Here is a 20,350-nt window from a genome sequence, read left to right as displayed (position 1 = left end):
ATGATATTGCCGGCTTTGTCTCTTGCCTATTCCTTATGTCTTCTTCACTGCTTTTAGACTTTCTCCGTTCCTAAGAGCATGCTCAATTTTTTCCGTATTATACTTCCTTATGTAAGCTGTCTTACGCTTGTTGAATAACTTGGAAAGTTCTGCCAGTTCTATTCTAGCTGTAGGATTAGAGGCTTTCATACATTCGCGTTTCTTCGATCTTTCGTCTCCTGCGATAGCTTAACGTTATCCTGTCTAACGAATTTACCACCTACTTTTGTTGCACACTCCTTAATGATGCCCATAAGAGTTTCATTCATTGCTTCAACACTAAGGTCCTCTTCCTGAGTGAAAGCCGAATACCTGTTGTTTAGCTTGATCCGGAATTCATCTATTTCCCTCTTACCGGTAACTCATTGATTGGCTTCTTATGTACCAGTTTCTTCCGTTCCCTCCTCAAGTCTAGGTTAATTCGAGTTCTTACCATCCTATGGTCACTGCAGCGCACCTTGCCGAGCACGTCCACATCTTGTGTGATGCCAGGGTTAGCGCAGAGTATGAAGTCTATTTCATTTCTGGTCTCGTCATTGGGGCTCCTCCACGTCCACTTTCGGCTATCCCGCTTGCGGAAGAAGGTATTCATTATCCGCAAACTATTCCGTTCTGCAAACTTTACTATTAGCTGTCCCCTGCTTTTCCTAGAGCCTATGCCATAATTCCCCACTGACTTGTGTCCAGCCTGCTTCTTGCCTAGCCTGGCATTGAAATCGCCCATCAGTATAGTTTGTTTTGACTTTACCCATCGCCAATTCCACGTCTTCATAGAAGCTTTCGACTTCCTGGTCATAATGACTGGATGTAGGCGCGTAGACCTGTACGACCTTCAATTTGTACCTCTTATTAAGCTTCACAAGACCTGCCACCCTCTCGTTAATGTTATAGAATTCCTGTATGTTACCAGCTATATCCTTATTAATCAGCAATCCGACTTCTAGTTCTCGTCTATCTGTTAAGTCCCGGTAGTACAGGACGTGCCCGCGTTTTTATTACTGTATATGCTTCATTTCGTAAGCCTCCAGGTTTCTGCGCGTCGGGGGCAGAAACCTGGAGGCTTATGAAAAGGGTTCTACTCAAATTGAGGACGACGCAACCAGCTATGGAAAGAAGAATGATGGATGTAACGTTAAGGGATAAGAAAAGAGCAGATTGGGTGAGCGAACAAACGCGAGTTAATGACTTCTGAGCTGAAATCAAGGAAAAGAAATGGGCATGGGCAGCACATGTAATAAGGAGGGAAGATAACCGATGGTCATCAAGGGTTACGGACTGGATTCCAAGAGGAGGGAAGCGTAGCAGGGGGTGGCAGAAAGTTAGGTGGGCGGATGATGTTCAAAAGTTTGCAGGGACAACATGGCCACAATTAGCATATGACCGGTGTAGTTGGAGAAGTATGGGAGATGCCTTTGCCCTGCAGTGGGCGTAGCCAGGCTGCTGCTGCTGATATGCTTCATTTGTCCTACTAGACTCACTGAGCCCTATTATATCCCATTTAAGGCCCACTAATTCCTCCAATTGCACTGATAGACTCGCCTCACTAGATAACATTCTAGCATTAAACGTTGCTAGGTTCAGATTCCAATGGCGGCCTGTACGGATACAGAAATTCTTAGTACCCTCTGCTGCGTCACAGGTCCGGCCGCCGCCGTGGTCAGTTGCTTCGCAGCTGCTGGTGACTGAGGGCTGGGGTTTGACTGTTTTCATATAGAACGTTGTGGACAAGTGCTGCACCAGGGTGGCCAATCCTGTTCTGGTGTGGGTGTGCGTTACCTGTTCTGGTCACAGGGATCAGGCCGCACTCTAGGCCTGTTTATGCAATTTTATCAACACGAGTTTTTTTATGCGGTAGAAAATTGCGCAGCACGGGGATTTGAACCACGGTCCTCTTGCACGCGAGGCAGGTGCTCTACCTCTACGCCATCGCTGCAGCTTCCATTTACTGCTGCCCCATTTACCCCTCCGCAAGTGTAAAGTAGCCAACCGAGCACCACCTTGATTAACCTCCCTACTTTTCTCTTTTCATCTCTCGCTCTATCTCTCTCACGCGTCCACTGATCGCGGAGCTTCATGAGAACTGAAGTCTCCGCAAAAAAGGCACGCATCCCCTATCAAGGCAAGGGTTGGCAGGGCACAGCTCATACAAATAAGGTTCCGCTCTCTTTCCGCTGTCTTTCGCAGTTGATGTGCTGTGCAAATATTAATAGTTCCCAACTCGCTCGCGCTTATCTACCTTTTCAGCCAATAAAGAGCAACCCCTTTTTGCCTGCCGTAGTGTTCGAGATTTAAGTTTTCAAGAACTGGTCTGGAGCACAAGATATATATATATATATATATATATATATATATATATATATATATAGATAGATAGATAGATAGATAGATAGGGAGAGATGGCATGAAATAGATATCGCCAATTATGAAACGGAACAGCAACTGCCACAGTAATTCTCGGTGTACGACGTGCATTCGCACAGGTCAGAACACGTCACGCATCGCTGTACCGTACGATGTTGCTATCAAAAAACTTGGAGAACGCTTAAGCTTCGCCTTCTAGAGTGGAACGCGATAGCGTTATCGCACCCCGTTCGCACCGCCCACTCATTCGCTCTGCATGTTTTTGAGTCACACAAGGACGAAACGTGCGCCTGAGCAAGCCGAACGAACCAAAGAACTCGGTTTCTCGGAGGGAGAAACGATCTACATGAGCCAAACGTCGTGATCGGCACGGACAGCCGGGCCGCGACACGCCATGAAGGTGGACGCGATCATGGGGCTGACGCCTAGATGGGATCGTCCTCTATCTCGCTTGGGAGCACCACGCAGACACATGACTCTTCGCCAGCAGCACGGCCCACATCGCAAGAAACGCTTTCCCACCAGACGCGCTACGGCGCAGCGATCACGTCAGTGGCGTCCCACATCGGACGCTACACCTAGAAATCGCGCTGTGAGCGGAAAGAGGAGCAGCGTCGCCTAAACACGATGGTTCGAGTGACGCACGCTGGAAGTTGGAAGGGGAGAGAGCGAGAAAACATATTAAAAGCTAGGGTATTGGGGCATCCTTGCACCGGTCCCCGCACGGCCCCAATGCGCTCGAACGAGACGAAGGGGAGATGGATGGATGGATATTATGAGGGTGGTAGGTTGCGCCACCAAGCTCTTGCTACTATACTGCCTAATATCCTACCTAGGTTAAACAATGAAAAAAGAAAAAACAACACTATGAACTACCACGCCCAAATTTTCTGATCCCCTATTGCGAACTGTGCTTTTGTACGTCTCTGTCTTTTGTCGTTTCCCTACTTTTCTTCCACCAATCCTCCAGTCGCCTCTTACTAATGTCTATTGCGGACATGTTTGCTTTACCACTGCTCCCTCTGAACCCAAGGGCTTCAAGGAGGCCAGTGGTGCCTAAATCGACCGCTGGGTAGACGTCTTCACATTCTAATAAAATATGCTCCGTCGTTTCCCTAGCTTTACCGCAGCAAGCACATGCTTCTTCTTCCTTCTTATATCTCGCTTTAGAGGTGCGTGTTTTAAGGCATCCCGATCTCGCTTCGGAAAGAAATGAGCTTCCGTTTGAGTTATCATAAATTGTTTCTTTCCTGATTTCGCTTTTTCCTCTTAAGTAGTTACTCATGGCAGGCTTCTTTTCCATTGCCACCACCCATGAGATTAATTCAGCCTCTCTGACTTTCCGCTTGACCTTCTTTGTTGCTGTGTTGTCCACCCTACAGGTCGCATACTTGCTGGTAAGCTTCCTAGTTCTTTACCTTCACTGTGAATCAATGTTTTTCCTGTACAGATATACCTGAACACTCTCCCAGCCCATTTACTTTCTTCCATATTCCTCAGCCGTTGTTTATACTCAATTTTACTGCGAGCTTCCCTCACTTCAAAACTAGTACAGCCCATATCACCCTGCACAGCTTCATTTGTAGTCTTCCCGTGAGCGCCCAATGCGAGGCGACCCACTGACCTTTGGTTCCCGTCGAGTCCTGATTGTACCCCTGATTTAAAGCAAACAACCGCATTTCCAAATGTAAGTCCTGGAACCATTACACCTTTCCACATACCTCGGAGGACCTCGTACCTATTGTATCCTCATAGCGCTCTGTGCTTCATTGTGGCTGCATTTCTCTTCCCCTTTACTGTTATGGTTTTTTCCTGTGTTTCCATATATCCATTGCCTTCGTTTATCCATATACCAAGGTATTTATATTGGAGAAGGAGAAGCGGGCGAGTGGCGCGCCACCTGTCGGGGCAGCGCTGTACATTTCGAGGAGGGGGTCTTCTGTGTTTGCCGCAAGATGGCTCTGCGTGTGCGCCATGCGCAGAAGAAATGTAGCGCAAACTTACTTCGTTATTCGTTTAACTGCGACTTCTGTAATTTACATGCTCATAATTACCTTTATACACCGCAGTATAACTTTCTACGGCACGTTTCTAAGGCAACACCGCATTCACTAGAGGCGCTTTTGTCCCACTTTGAAGCATCGAACTCCTGGCTGAGTGGTAGCGTCTCCGTCCCACACTCCGGAGACCCTGGTTCGATTCCCACCCAGCCCATCTTGCAAGTTATTCTTCATTTATGAATTGCCTTCCGGGATTTTCCCTCACGGCCAACGCCGCCGACGACACCGGCTTTTCTACGACACGAGCTCCTTAACGCTGTCGCGTTAAAATAACACTCTCTAGTGCATACCCAGTAATCAGCCAGACACGCCCGGAACTATATATATATACCGCTGCGCAAGGATATTACCTGTGTGCGCCTCGTACATTCGGCAGTGCTGCAACTGCCTACATTGGGAGATAAAGATGGTAGTGGCGAAGCACTGCATCGTGACACTAACGAGCGCCGACAGGGAGTGTTTCGGTAGTCACAGCGCAGCGGAGGCTCCAACGCGGTATAGCCTAATGTTGGCATTTGCAGCACATGGTTTGCCTTTCGCGTCGGTTTAGCCTGTGGCGCCTCGTCGCCTACGGAATGCCGCTTCAGCATTCATGAGCAGTGCTTACGCGCCACCTACTGTTTCGCTTGCGATGTCACCAAGAAAACTGTTTCGCTAAGCGGCGCAGAAAGGCAACGGCGTCGACGGGCGAATCTCGGTTCGGTCCGGCGAGAGGCACGCCGGCGTGAAGAAGGGCGCTTTCGCTGCGCACGTTGCGAACTCTGCCACTCGCATTCCTGAAGCTGAGTGCTAGGCAACTCAACCTGGTGCTAAAGGCGTTTTAAGGAGTCGGACCAAATGCTCATACAGTCGCCGAGGCGACTCTGCAGCTGGACGCCGCTTGCCAACAAACCTCCAACACGGTCGCCGACCCGCAAGTCGTGCGCCTTTCGCTGCAGCGGACCGTGAGCTCACGAAGCAAACATGCAACAGCTCCTTGTGAAGACACGTTTCACCTTCGTGTTCTGCCGATTCCTGTGAAAGAAAGATCAACCCTAATTTTTTAATATCTGTAAAGGTAATTTTTGAGACTTTCCTTGCTTCAGCTGCATACAATTTACAATGTCTCCGGTATCAGCCCACATTGATGTGGCGCTCGCTTGCCAAAGTTGCATACGAGCATGAAAGCTTGAGGACAACTGTATGACAAGGATGCAGTGACGACAACGAGATGACGATTATGAAATGGTGGCGATAGTGTAAGGAGGACAGCGTGGTGACTCTTGCATTGAGACAGTGGCTTGACGACGATGGTATGACAACAATCAGATGACAAAACTGGAATGACGACGATGGCAAAGCAACGATGGAACTGAGACAGTGGTACAACGGCTGCATGAGAGCGACTTCTCTCGACGACGCAATGACGACGATGGCATGACAACGGTGGCATAATCACGAATAAATAACTGCAGCTTGAATGCGTTACAATGACAGACGGAATGATGTCAGTGGAATGACGTGGGCGCTATGAGAACGATGGGATGACGACAGTAGTTTGGCGTTTCTCAAGTTATTAGGATGGTTGAATGACAGCGTGACGACGAAGGCATGACGAAAGTCGAACGACGAAGCTGGAACGACGAAGCTGGAATGACGAAGCTGGAGCGACCACCACGACGAAGGTGTCGTAACAGATGGCGACAATGGCGGCACAACGACGGCCTGACGAAGCAGGAGCGACGACGATGTGACAGCAGCTTCGCGATGTCGTTATAACGACGATGGCATGACGGGGGTCAGATGCCAAAGATGCAATGATGACATGCAGTGACTGCGATAGCATCCCGTCTATGAGCACATACCTAGTGGAGTAAGAGAGAGAAAGCAAGGAGAGGAAAAGGCGGGGAGCGTCCGGTTTGCTGCCTTACATTGTGGGTAAGGGAAAGCGAAATAGAGGGAGAGAGTGAGCACTCAGTGCACGTGGGAGGATGGATGGATGGAAAAACTTTATTGATAGTCCTGAGATACGTCATTATCGCTCAGCGGGCCCTTCCCACGTTGGCACGGGCAGGCCGAGCCTGGCCACCGCATCATGGGCTCTCTGGACGGCTCAGATTTGGTATCCGTAGTCGGGGCTTCGCAGTCAAGTATTGTATCTTGATTGGTCTGCTTGATCTGTGCCTTGTAAAGAAGGGCATCGCCAGAGCATGTGTTCTAAGTTAGCTGAATCGCCGCAATGAGGGCAGGTACTGCTAGTATACATGTCTGGATAGATCGGGTGTAATAAAAATGGGCTGGGGTATATCCCTGTCTGCAAAAGTCTGAGGGTGATCGTCTGCGCTTTGGTCAGTTCCTTGAGTGGGAGCAGGAAGACCCGCCTACTAAGGTAAACGTGTTGCTTGACCTCGTTGTACGTGGTGGGAGAATCTCTATTGTAAGGTGTCGTGGGCTGGGGTGATTCTCCATGGGCATGGAACGTGAGACCTCGTGCCTTGGAGTGGGCCAGTTCATTTAGGTTGGTGAGCCCCTCTTCAAAGCACCCCATGTGTGCTGGAAACCAACTAAGCGTATGTGGGGAGATCACTTTGCCCTTGAGAATACAGTGAGCTTCCTTGGTGATAGAGCCTTGGGGACAGCAGCTCGGGAATCTCTAAATATGTTATACGTTGTCCGTCAAGTAACGCGATGGCTATGGCAACTTGCTCGGCCGCCCCTGAGGAGGCGTATTCGACCGAGGCCGCGTTGATGGTTGTTCCCGCGTGGTCAACTGAGACGGCCGTGTATCTTCGACTATGTCCGTAGCGAGCGGCGTCGACGAAACAGTTCTCTTTAAGGTTCTCTTTGACCTTGGGAAGAAGGTACAAGGCTCTGGCTCGTCTTCTTCCGATGTGGGAGGATCCACAAGGCGTTTTCTTAAACCGGTGAACCTCAATTAGTTTGCTGGTGCACGAATCGCTTTTAGTGCCAGTGACGGGTGTGGCCACGGTGCGAGTACCTTTGACCTAGAGAATGGTCTCGAGTGGAGTCGGCTTAAAGTTTTCCGGAGAGAGATAGAGACGTTGCACGTCGTAGCGACGATAGATACACAATAGGTGCTCGATTGTTTCCTCGCACCTACAGGAAACGCACATTGAGCTGTCGGCCATACCCATACGGTAGGAGTAAGCGTTCGCGAACACTACTCCCAGCTACGTGCGCCACAGCAAGGTTGTTTCAACTTATGGAACTGCGCGAAACTTAAAGGGAAGCTGAAACACTTTTCGAAAAAAATGAGTTCTCTGCGGCATTCTACAGTTTTGAGTCCCCTGAACACGAATATCTCGTTCAAAAAGGGCGGAAACAAGCGCAAGGGGCTGTTTTTTTCATGAAAACGCGCACCAGCGCCTCAGGGTATCGCGCGAACGCCGCTGTTGCCCGTGATTGGTCGGAGCCGCTGTGACGTCAATGGCGGCAGTCGCCGGTCGGCGCCGCCGTTTCAGAGCGTAGCACGCTGTTCTGTTCTGGCTTCATAGCTGAGTTGTAAGCACTATGGAACGTTCTCGCTGTCTCGGACAGCTTGTATTTTCGCCGTACATGTTCGAACCGACAGCCGATGCGGAAAACGATGGCGGCAACGGCGGCAACGACGATGTTGAGTGTGCCAAAAGCGAGAGCGATGTGTGCACCTTCTCGCGCGTTGGAAATCTTAGCTGTTACGTATGCTTTTTTTTTTCATGTAGCTGCACGTTCCAATGACGGGAGAAAAAATGCGCTAAAGTGTCACTGGGAACTTGCTGCTGGAAGAATGCCGAACCACTAACTTCTCATTAGATTGTAAACACGGGTACAATTCCGCGATGTCAAGCACCTTGCCGCTGCTTGTCTAAAGTCCCGTGGTTTTCTGAGCGTTGATACACGATCGCGAACATAAGTGCCGCGTTTCAAAGCGCGCACATGCAGTGCTGCGAGGTACAGTCATGGAAGTTGCTTATCATACACATCCAGATCGAGATGGCCAGGGGGATTATATGTGCAATATTCAGAATATGGTTCGACGACTTCGCGATTGTGGCTCAATCAAGAATCGGTATGCGCGCTCCATGCTAGTGTTGACATAAAGATATTAGGCAGTTTTAGCACCGCCGTGTGGTAAACATAACAGCAACCGTACGTCGAATGTCACTAGGCAAGCCTATACTCCATTTCATACCTCAGGTGCAACGCTGTGGAAGCTACGCACGAAGTCCGACTACCAAAATTTATTACTGCGCTCGTTTCCGTCTATGGTTCGCAGCGTGCCAGCGGCGTTTGCTCGCGCGAGCATGCAGGTGAAGCTGCCGCGACGGGCTGCAATTAAAGAATGCCGAAAAGAAAATTGATTTAAAAGAACGTGTTAGCAGCCGTATAAGTACACGGATTGTTTCTATGGGTAAATTCTTTTTTTTTCATTCAGAACTGAGCTTATATATGAAAAGTTTTCTCAAAAATCGGGTCAAGAAACAATGAACTTTTTCTAAGTGCGAACGCAGCCACTGCAGGAAGTATCTCAAACCTCCACAACGTTGCACCTGATGTATGAAACGGAGTATAGCAACGCTAGCAACAACGCGTTTCCGCATTTGTCGTAAGGCTATCCGGCTATCGCGGAAATGGTCCGAGCACAGCACAGTTGATTACGTCGGCACGAACTTATCTCTCCTCACCGCACTGCGCTGCAAGCTTCTTGTGCCTTCGGGAACCTGTGAAACACCACATCGTCTCGCCCGCCTGTGTTCGCGCAGCCGAATGCTGCACAGAACGAGGGCATGTTGGGCGCCCTTGGCTGTAGGCACTCACGCAGCAGAGAAGGAAAGAACAGTTTACGAAAATCGCAAAACAAACGTGAGCGGCGGCGGCGGCAAATCTCTCGTAGCGTCGTTCAGTAAAGCGCAGGACGGAAAGGGGCATGCCAGCGCATGCCAGCACGCCGGTCCGGCAGCTCGGTCCCCGCCAGTGACGTCACTCTCGCCGGTTCTCTCCTCTGCCAACTACCTCACCCGGCGCCCCGGGAAGCGATGGGGGCGTGTCCGCGGGGGAGATTTAGAAAGCGATTTCCGCCCCTTATATTAACAAAACGAAGAAAAAAATTTCGGAACCGTAAATTATTGGGTCTGTTCTTCCCAATCCCAGCAATTCATGGAAATTGAAAACCGTTTCAGCTTCCCTTTAAGGAAGGGATGACGAGAGACACCGAGTGAAAAAAGCGCCGACTTCCAGCTGTGTAGTCTATTGCCGATGCTATGCATATGTATACATACGAAGCGTCAGCAGGAAATAAAAAAAGTAGAGAAAGGTTTCGCGGCGGGAAAGGCTAGAAGGTGCAAGCTGTTAGATAAAGGGCCCCTCACTAGGTCTGGTCATATTGAGTTGACGAGTGCGGTGCATACAATGCACGTTGGCGATCGTGTATGCTAAGTATTACAGCCCTACGCGCAACTGAAAGAGCTTAAATGTCAAGCTTTCCCTTCTCCTCGCGGGCGCCGTGCTTTCAGCCGGAGAGTCGACGTACATCGCTCAAGTGTGCCTACGTACATGGCATTGCTGTGACGCCGCTCATAGTAACATGTGACTTGTGAGTGAGTGAGTGAAGAAACTTTATTGCAGCTCCGGCGAAGACGCGAACTCGTCATTTCGCTTAGACTGCTACAGACCAGCACGTGACTTCGAGAATTATTCAAGGCAACATAAGTTATTTGTTTAAGCTTTTGCTTCAAGAGGCGAATTGAAGTTTCGAAAAATATTAAAACCTACAAACCGAATGTCCGCGCTTTTTTACTTCTTCGGTAGTAGCAAGAGATATGTACTTCTGATTTGTCTGCTTGTTCCGGCGTCGTGCAGTAGCGCGCGCACACAATGAAACTGTCATTTTCTACCGTGCTCCAGCGCCACGATCATGCTCTTTCATCCTCTCACGCCTGCCTCATTCTTCAACACATACTAGCATCTGAGCGTGCTGCAGCGAACAATAAATATATTTTAGATATGTTGTCGATTTTTGAATGATCCATGGCAATGATCTTTGCAACTTTGACAAGGACACCAAGGTTTTAGAAATATTCTGGAATTGGCGCGCCCCACTCATTTTAACCCATGAATTACCGGTAGATAGCGCCTTGCAGTTTCTCGATCTTCGACTAACCTTTCGCGACGAACATGCATGCTGGGCTCCATGATAATGATGATCATTCTCATGGATCATCATCCCCGAGCTAACAAACCACTTCGGGCTTACAATTCATCACATTTAAAATTGGTAAAGCGTGGTATTGTTAACCTCTATTTTACTAATGCCGTTGAGAGTCTGGTTGCCATACCATTGAGAGCAGCCTGCGGGAACAAGCAGTACGTCTGGGTTCGGCAGGATACCCAACGCAGTGTTACGATCGGCCTGCAGGGGTACTGCTCTGCAAACCTATCTCAGCTCGCTGCAGTTGTTTCGATCGACCCGCGGGGGTGGCGTCCTTTAGAGAACGTTAACCCACCATGCACCTCCTTCGGAGAACTGGTGACCACAGGAAAGTTAATCAACCAAGCGCCTCCTTCATCGAGTCGACGGCGCCTGCAAGTCAAGCCACTTTTGGCGGACCGTGTATTATTACATAGTTCGCTGTCGCCTTCATGGTCTATTTGCAGGAAGAGAACTCCTCGGAAAAGGGTGTTTCGCGTTGCGTTTTCGCGGGCCCCGTAATTCGTCACAGTCTGCTGACAGTCGTGGCGGCTACCGGAGAAGTCAGCTCTAGAATTAAGAGGCGCCGGCTGAGGTCAAGCGTGACATACTGGCTATGAGGACCCGCTCAACTGGGTGGGTTTTCGGAATCCAAAGTGCGTACATGAGTGTGTGAGCCCTCCCTCTCAAACCCGGGTCGACTGCGCCTCCAACGACTATGGACGGTCCGATTGGACGAATGTTGGACAACAGTTTTCCCCCACCTAGGGATCTAGGGAGGACAGAGTGTTTGTAAGCAATTGTGTGCTCGACAAGCTGGGTGCTCGGAGCTTTGTCCTCGTGTGCTGTGTGCTTCAGCTTTCGTGCTCCATATGGGAGTAATGCTAGACTGTTGAAATGTATCTCCTGTTTTAATGTAAGTATTGTAAATAAAACCCGCATTTCTAGTTCCCGACGAAGAGCCAGGTCCTCCCTACGACCACAAACCCTTACAACTAGATGGCGGCAGTGAGATCGGCCTAGAACTCGTAGACAGCAGCGATATCTCGCCGACTTTGGGACATGGTGACTGATCGGTATCCCGATCAAGTTGGAGTCGACTTGGGATTGACTACCTCTTACAACTGACTGGATACGGCGGAGTAGGACTGGTGATATGGGGCTGCTTGAGTGGGTAAGCGTTTGGTTTTGGCTGTAAGATTTACCATGCTTCAATTTCTTTGTGTTTGTAGATTTGAATCGCTGGGGATCTTTTACTTGTATTGTGATTTGCGTGGGTATCGCAGCAAGTATTGTGGCACAGCAGAGCCAAAGCTTAAAGTAGCGACCATGGTCCTATTGTGTTTGACGAGAGCTGGTCTGTTATGGTTGTGTGAACAGGTTGAGGTAGACGTAGAAAAGGACTTGACGGAAACAGAAATTCGTAAAACCATTCTCCAAAGTGACAATGATTTGAAGCTCATTGAACATCTATGTAAACGAATTCTAGGCAAAAAACGGGAACAGGAAGCAATTAGGCAAGAACAGGAAGAAATTAGGCAAAACAGGAAGAAGCTAGGCAGAAACTGAAAAGAATTTCGCAGCAAGGTCTAACACGAGTAACGAGGCAGTACGCTGCTGCATTGAACAAAGATATTCAAGGTTTGGAGCAGGAAATCGAACGAGGACAACAGCGGCTTGAGAAATCTGTAGACTGGACGTAGCGAAAGTGGGAGGAAGTCGATAGCAGATTTTGGTCGAAAGCCTAGAGAAGGAGTAGTACCTGCGAGAATAGCCGCACGTTCATAGGTGAACTCAAAGTTCTAGCAGCTAACGATGCCTTAATGGCAACAGAGGCCGATAAAGGCCGTAGTGAGAGCGACGAGGTGCTGTGCCAACAGAGCACTGTAGAGACAGATAGGCCAGCTGTGAAAGAATTTGCCCAGTCACCGCGCGTGTGCGTCGCATGTAATGTTAACGAGGTTGTTAACGAAGTGGAGAGTACTGCTGACCCGACAGACGTGAGCACCCATGTCGAGTCAGATCTGCGTGCCGAAGCACAGTGCCAGCTGGACGATGCAGTTGAGGGCAGTTCACAGGATTGCGAGCTGCGTAGCTCAACGGAAGACAACCGCATTGTTCAGGGATCGATGCAGCTGTCCGCCAGTCTAGGTAGCCAAGAGAGGGATGATTTAGTTAAGAATCATTAGGAGTGTGCGCGTGAGACAGCGATCGAGACTGACGAGCTGAGTGCCGGTGCACAGCGTGAGCTGGACAATGCAGTAGAGGGCAGTTCGCAGGAGTGCGAGTTGCATAGCTCGAGTAAAGACTGCTGCATTGTTCCAGAGTCGGTTCAGCTGTCCGCCAGTCAAGGCAAAGAGAGTTGATTTAAATGAAAATCACTCAGACTGTGCGGGTAGGAGAGCGATCCGGGCTGACGAGATGTGTACTGGCCAGCTTGAGGCGCGAGAAGCCGGCATGAAAGGGAATTCAAAGAGAAAGCGCCGTAGAAAGAAGCGTGGTAAAGATCGGAAAGCGGTAAATAATGTAGCGCAGCCAAAGGCGGCGACAGACGCAAGAAGCCAGGGCGCGAGGAAAAGAAAGGTGCGATCGTCGTTGACGACGTTGGTGCATCAAGCGCGTTCTAGCCACCGGACAAAAAGAGATCGAGAAGCATGTTCTGCGCGAACGCGGACAAAGGGCACAGGGCAGTTATGTTCCTCGTCGTTCCGTCGTTCTTTTCGAGGTGCAGCATGTAGTGCGAAGTAGAGCAAGGTGGCAAGACGAGAGGAGATGGTAGGGAGTCAGTGACGCGGTCAGTCGAATTCGTGATGAAAGCGTGGCGCCAGGACGCAGATTGGCAGGATACTGTAACGTCTTGAAGGGGCTGATAGTGTGTCAGCCCTTTTGTTGTTCCTGGGTAACCAGAATAGCTTTCGAACAGCGACCACCTCGAGTATGGCTCAAAAATATGAGTCCGTCGTAAACGTTTGGAAGAGGAGACCCAGACAGCTTCCGTAGAAATGAAACGTGTTTTGTTTTACTTTTGAGAATTTGAAAACTTTTGCGATTGGAGACTAGAATTTTTTTCAGTAGTAAGGTATGAGCTTCGTTTATGTTTTTGTTTGAGAAGCTCCGAGATTTGAAAGATGCGTTTTATGTAAACATTTAGTTTCGCGAGGTGTTAATTAATGAGTAGATAGGCTTTATTTTTTTTGTGAGTAACTTGAAGGTGAAGGTTATCGGCGAGAGGCCTATAATAACGCGTGTGAGTATTAGTTAGCCTTCTTTATTTTTAGAAGAGTTTTCGAAGTTTCTAAGTTGAAGCGCGTAGGTTTTCAGTAAGTGCATAATTTGCAATGAGAAGCGTTTTTAGTTCTGTTAGCGTGTGTCATATGCGGACGGAAGGAAGCAGAATGTTTATGACTGGGTCACTCGTGTGTGTTGAGGACGGCCGCGCTCTGACTTCTCTAGGAAGTATGCGTAGAACTAGTTATTAGAAGATGCGATTTTTTAAGGGTTCTGTGGAGTGCGTAAGTTAAGCAAGTTTAGTTGTCGTTTGAGGTACGTATCCTGTATGGACAAGAGGAAGAAACGTGAGTAAGCGTGATGAAACGTTTCCGTACGGCGCAAATACGCGTTCTGAATAGGGACCACAAAGCTAGCGCGATTGTGATTACGTACCTGCAGAGTTGACCAGACTATTCAGCAGAACCAGTACATGCGATAAGTACGCCACTGCGATAGGGTGAGAACAGGCTGTTCGTGAAGTTAGGCTGCTAAAGTTATGTTCGGGTATTAGTGGTTGAGAGCCTTTGCTTTAGTTCTGCGTAAACTTTTGTTCTTGTGCCGCGCTACGGTCAGGTCTGGTTGAACTCAGAGGCAACGTGAACGCTCGCTTTGACGGGACGAACTTTTGGTGTCAAAATTTTGGGTTCCTAGTTGAGCAGGTTACGTTGAAATTTTGATAGAAAGCCTGATGGGTTAACAGCTGATTCCGGACGTTTGCACGCTGAGTGGTATTGTATCGCCGGGATCGACTCTTCTGTGCCGGTTGATGTGAGACGGTTTAAGGCATTCCAAGGGCGCAGTTGTTGCGGAGAGCAAAGCCGTATTCTTGCTCGCCAGCCATTCTCTTCCTGCCCAGCGGTTGTCAGCGCTAGACAGTCGAGATTTTCCGGGCCATGGAGGAGCTGTTACGATCGGCCTGCAGGGGTGCTGCTCTGCAAACCTATCTCAGCCCGCTGCAGTTGTTTCGATCGACCCGCGCGGATGGCGTCCTTCAGAGAACCGGCGATGCCGGCAACGTTAACTGACCATGCACCTCCTTTGGAGAACTGGCAATTCCAGGAAAGTTAAGACCATGCACTTCATTCAGAGAACTGGAGACCATAGCAAAATTAGTAAACTATGCGCTTCCTTCGCCGATTCGACGGCGCCTGCAACTCAAGCCACTTTTGGCGGACCGTGTATTATTACATAGTTCGCTGTCGCCTTCATGGTCTATTTGCAGGAAGAGAGCTCCTCGGAAAAGGGTGTTTTGCGTTGCGTTTTCGTGGGCCCCGTAATTCGTCACAGTCTGCTGACAGTCGTGGCGGCTACCGGCGAAGTCAGCTCTGGAATTTAGAGGCGCCGGCTGGGGTCAAGCGTGACATACTGGCTACCAGGACCCGCTCAACTCGGTGGGTTCTGGGAATCCAAAGTGCGTATGTGAGTGTGTGAACCCTCCCCCTCATAGGCGGGTCCACTACGCCTCCAACGACTGTGGACGGTCCGATTGGACGAAGGTTGGACAGCAGTTTTCCCTCTCCTATGGATCTAGGGAGGACAGAGTGTTTTAAGCAGCTGTGTGCTCGACAAGCTGGGTGCTTGGAGCTTTGTGCTCGTGTGCAGTGTGTTTCGTCTTTCGTGCTCGATTTGGAAGTCATGCTAGACTGTTGAAATGTATCTCCTGTTTTAATGTAAATATTGCAATTAAACCCTGTACTCCTAGTTCTCGATGAGAGCAAGTTCCTCCTTACAACCACGTCCCATGCGTGAGTGAGTTGAACGACGGCATGGGCGAGCTATTACATAGTTCATGCCCGACTACAACCCGTACCATTGGTAGCCAGGGATGGGATGTTCCTCCCTTCAACAACGTCTAAACCTTATATCTGGTTGCCAGCGGTGGGATCGTCCTCCAACTCTTACAGCATGTGTTCGTCCCAAATGTAAGCAACGTGCTCAAGAAATTGCGGAATCAAGCACGGTGTCACGGGCGCAGAGGTATAGAAAATACATCTCCCTCGATGACCGTGGACAATCGATGTAAAAATGCTGGCGTTAGGAATTCAGTGTGAACTAAGCGGCGGGAACGCAGCGCACACGAAGCCATCAGCCCTCGACGTGCCTACACTGTAAGTACACCTTATATTCGTTTCAAGAAGGGGTCCTCAGCCGCGCCACCACCCCCTAGCCCCTGCTGCTTTGCGCGCGATGAAAGATGGCTCGCCTTCGCTCTTTGTGCCCGTGAGATCGAGCCGCCATCTTTCTCGGCTCACCCTTGCACGCTCGCGCCCACAGCAATTGGCGCAGACGGCGACGGGAATGCGCCTTGAGTGTCCACAGAATTTCTACCGCAATAAAACGAATAAGGAGGCTTGTCTGCGCCCTACACGCTCCTTTAGTTAGAGTGAGTGACTGGTGAATCGAAATTAATGCACCTCACTCTGAAAACCACTGGGAAATACGGACGAATGGTAGGCATGGTTACGAAGCGGCCGACTTAACAGGTCAACATTGAACGCCGCATTGAATATCGGGCACTGGCGTATGCCTTCAGCCGAGACTGCGCACCGTGTTCTGCTTCGCTCGCGTCGCAGTTGTGTGTCGGCATGTCACGCTTCATTGAAAGAACACTGGAGAAACCGCACAAAACATAAATGAACGCGGCAGGTCAGGTAACCGCCTACTGAAACGTGCCCGCGTCTATCCCTCACAATCACGGCCGTATACCAGCGTCGCCTGACAACAGCGCAGAGTTGTCGGTACAACTTCAAGAACCCCATGGTGTCCTATGTCTTGGCTGTAATGCAGCTTATGTGGATGACATGTTTCCTTTTATTTACGTTGTCGTAGCGCCCGAGCACGGTGTTTGAGTTTAGTGTGATTCCGAGTTTACAGCTTTAAAGCTGCAGAATCTGCACAAAGCATTTTTATCGCATTTGGAATTTTTCTTGACAGATATCGTAATATTCAGGGAAACATAGATGCTCTCAGGCAGTCTTCTGCGACACAGAAACATCCACTAAAGCCGTATGTTTTTAAGCGATAATGACGTTGGGTTAGTGTGCCAATTTCCACTCTAAAAGATGGCTGTGACGTGAAAATGCAGTCCGTCTGGCACCTCATTCAAGTACATGTGCCGAGCCAGCGATTTTCTTCATCTGCTTTCCTGACCGGACAGTCACAGTGTATTTTGCTGGGTCTGCCCTTGGGTGTCCTTCAGACTAAACTTGAATTATTAAAGCCGGGATTTCACGTTTTCGTATTGCTACCTGCAGGTGTCTGCTACTACTCTTTGAATTTCAATTTTTGAACACCCTGTATATTGGCGCTAAAATAAACCGGTAATAGGCCCTGTATTCAGTACATAAAACACTGATTTAATAAAGATGCCCACAGCGCGTAAACATTACAGGTGGAGGAAGGGAAAAACGATAAAGCCCAAGTACACAATTTCATGGTCTCCGGAGCCTGGCGATATTCTCCGACACGACGAGGGGAGGAGATATAATGCCTGAGAAATATTGTGGGCTCGTAACGTGGTTGCTTGCTTACGGATGCCTCGTGCACCGCGAGCAGGGGGAAGACGTATTCGTAACTGCAGCTCTTTGATAAAACGGTTGTTGTGGAGATGTTGCGGAAACTCATGTGTTCTCACGTCAACGCGCATGCGCAAGAAAACGGTGGCACGCACGGATGCGTGACCATGTTTTTTTTTCTCTTTTTTTCTTGCGAACTTCTACCTGTAAGCAGGCGCTGTCATGTTTTGTTCAGCAAGGTCATTCGAGCCCTCTGTGACGTCTCGATGAAGCCAGGACGAAGCTGGGAGTTATAAGGCGCACATCCTTCATCACACCCCCAGCGTTGTACGCCCGATGGTGACTTAGATATCTTAAGCTGTGTGGTCAATTATGTTTTGAAACGTGCACCGGTTTGTGATAACCTGTCAACTAGTACTTTCTTCCGACACAAGAATGGTCTGGTTATTTAGTTGTTTTTTCCGATACAGGAAGTGAAGCATTACTTTGCAAGCAAGCGTGTAAATTATTCATTCATTCATTCATTCAGATATTTCACAGGTTTCTATTGGAAGATTATGTAAAGGGGTTATACAAAAAAGTGTAAGATCAAGAACACGGAGCGAATGTTGACGAGTTTTGCAATACAAGTGATCAGTACATTATCAAGACAACCAACAAAGCTCTTGAATGCATTGATCATGTTGGGTTCATATTGATTAGGGCAGTAAATGCAGATACGAAAATTTTGGTCAATGCGAGTGATAAAGTAAGACCAGCACAAGCGAAAAACATCGTTATACAATGGTTATATAGTTCATAGAAAAAATCCATACGACATAAGCTAAGAAAAGGACGTGCAGCTGCTCCTTGAATGCATCAGGATTTCGCCTGTCGACCACTCTGTCTGGAGGACCGTTCCAATAGGACACAGCGCGTGGTAAAGCCGATAATGTAAATGCTTCTGTTCGCCCGAACAGGCGTTGCAAGCTTCGCTGATTATGGAAACCACGAGAAGTACGATGGGCATGAGCAAGCGGCAGCGTATAAGTGTGGTGACCGTAAATTATCTTATGGAGGAGGCAGATGGGAGTGCAGTGTTTCGACGCGACTCGAGAGATGGAAGTGACAGTTTTGACTTCATTTCGGGCACGCTTGAGTGTTGTTTGTAATCACCAACGATGAAACGCGTCGCACGGTTTTGTATTGCTTCTGGAGACTGGATTAGGTATGCTTGACCACACGGAAGATGCAAATCCAAGACGAAGGAATGCTAGGTGGGCTAGCATTCTTGTAGCTGACGGTGCACCCCGAAGATTTGGCTTTACGTAACCAAGCGTACGTGATGCTTTTGGGGTTATTTTTTCGATATGGTTGGACCAAGATAACTCTGGTGTCAGATGGACACTTAGATATTTATGTAAAGATGTTTAATTTACGGGATTATTGTTAAGTGAATAGTTAAATGTGGCGTTGGTGCATTTACGGCTGAAGGTAAGTAATTTACATTTATCCATGTTAAGGGTCAGCTGCCAAGATAAGCACCGATTAGTGATACTGTCAAAGTCGTCTTGTAGTTTGATGTGGTCATTATGCGAGTAAGTTTTATGATAAACTACAGTCATCCGCAAATGATCAGTTTGATGCGATTCCTTCTGTTAGGTCGTTGATGAAGATGAAAAATAATAAAAAGCCTAAGACACTTCCCTGCGGAACTCCAGATGTGACTTCGCTTAACAAAGATGAGTGGTTACCCACGACTGTGAACTGTTTCGAGATGATAGGAAATTTAGAATCCACGACGTTATTAAGGAATCGAGATGAAGCCATGATAACTTAGATATTAGACGGCTATGGGCTACGCGATCGAATGCTTTTGAAAAGTCTATGAATATGCAGTCAGTCTGGAAACCTTCGTCCACGTTTGAAATAGTTCGTGAGTGAATCCGATGAATTGTGTGTCGCATGAAAGGACTTTTCTGAAACCATGCTGCTTTGTAAAAAAGAAGCCATTATTTTCTAGAAAGTGAGTGATGTTTGAGGCGATAATCTGTTCGAGCAATTTGCATGAGACACTTGTTAGTAATGTGGGTCTGTAGTCAGTGGCAGAGTGTTCATCTCCATTTTTAAATATAGGGAATATTTTTCCTACCTACCAATCATCTGGTATCTCACTAGTTTATAAGAACTGTTCGAAAATGTGGCACAAGGTGATGCTACAAATGCTGCCAGTGCTTTTCAAGAATTTTGCTGTTAACGCCGTCAATTCTGGAATTAGTCGATATTTTAAGTTTGTGAATTAATGATAAGACTTCTTGAGATATAATGAGAATTGGTGCCACGTATCTACTATGTATTGGTAGATTACTTCAGGAGGCTGTGACATATTGGTATGGTCTTCGTTAGTAAAACCAGCAGTAAAGTGTTTATTGAGCATGCTTGAACAGTCATCAGGTGCAATCGGGTTCGCACTGTCGTCTAACAATGCTATGTCATCACGGGTGTTCGGAGGAGCAATCGCTTGCCAAAACTTGCTAGGGTTGTTTTTAATAAGAGAAGGCAGATAATGCAATCGAATCTATTTTTTTGGCGTTACAGTACTGTCTTTCTAAGTCTTTTTGTTTTTTCCATGACGCTTCGGAGACAGCGTGCTTTGCGATTTTAAAAAGGCGCTTCTTTTTATTCTTCAGAGTTAGAAGTGTATTGTGGAATCGCTACTTTAATAAATTAACGAGCAGCGAAATGCGGGGTCTATGAGTGCGAGTTAGTTCCAGCAATTTTTCTTTGTACATAGTCCATTTCTAATTTACCGCCCTAAATGAAATGTTTTCAGGAGAGGATTCGCAAAATTCGCATGGCAGCCATTGATGGCGTCAAAGTTAGCTTTATTATAGTTCAATGTATACTTTGGAATCACATCGCGTATGGTAGATGGCATGTGGATTGTTAATTGTAGCAGG

This window comes from Dermacentor variabilis, chromosome 10 (genome assembly GCF_050947875.1).
Source record: "Dermacentor variabilis isolate Ectoservices chromosome 10, ASM5094787v1, whole genome shotgun sequence".
Lineage (NCBI taxonomy): Eukaryota > Metazoa > Arthropoda > Arachnida > Ixodida > Ixodidae > Dermacentor > Dermacentor variabilis.
Note: the sequence above shows the minus strand (reverse complement) of the source record.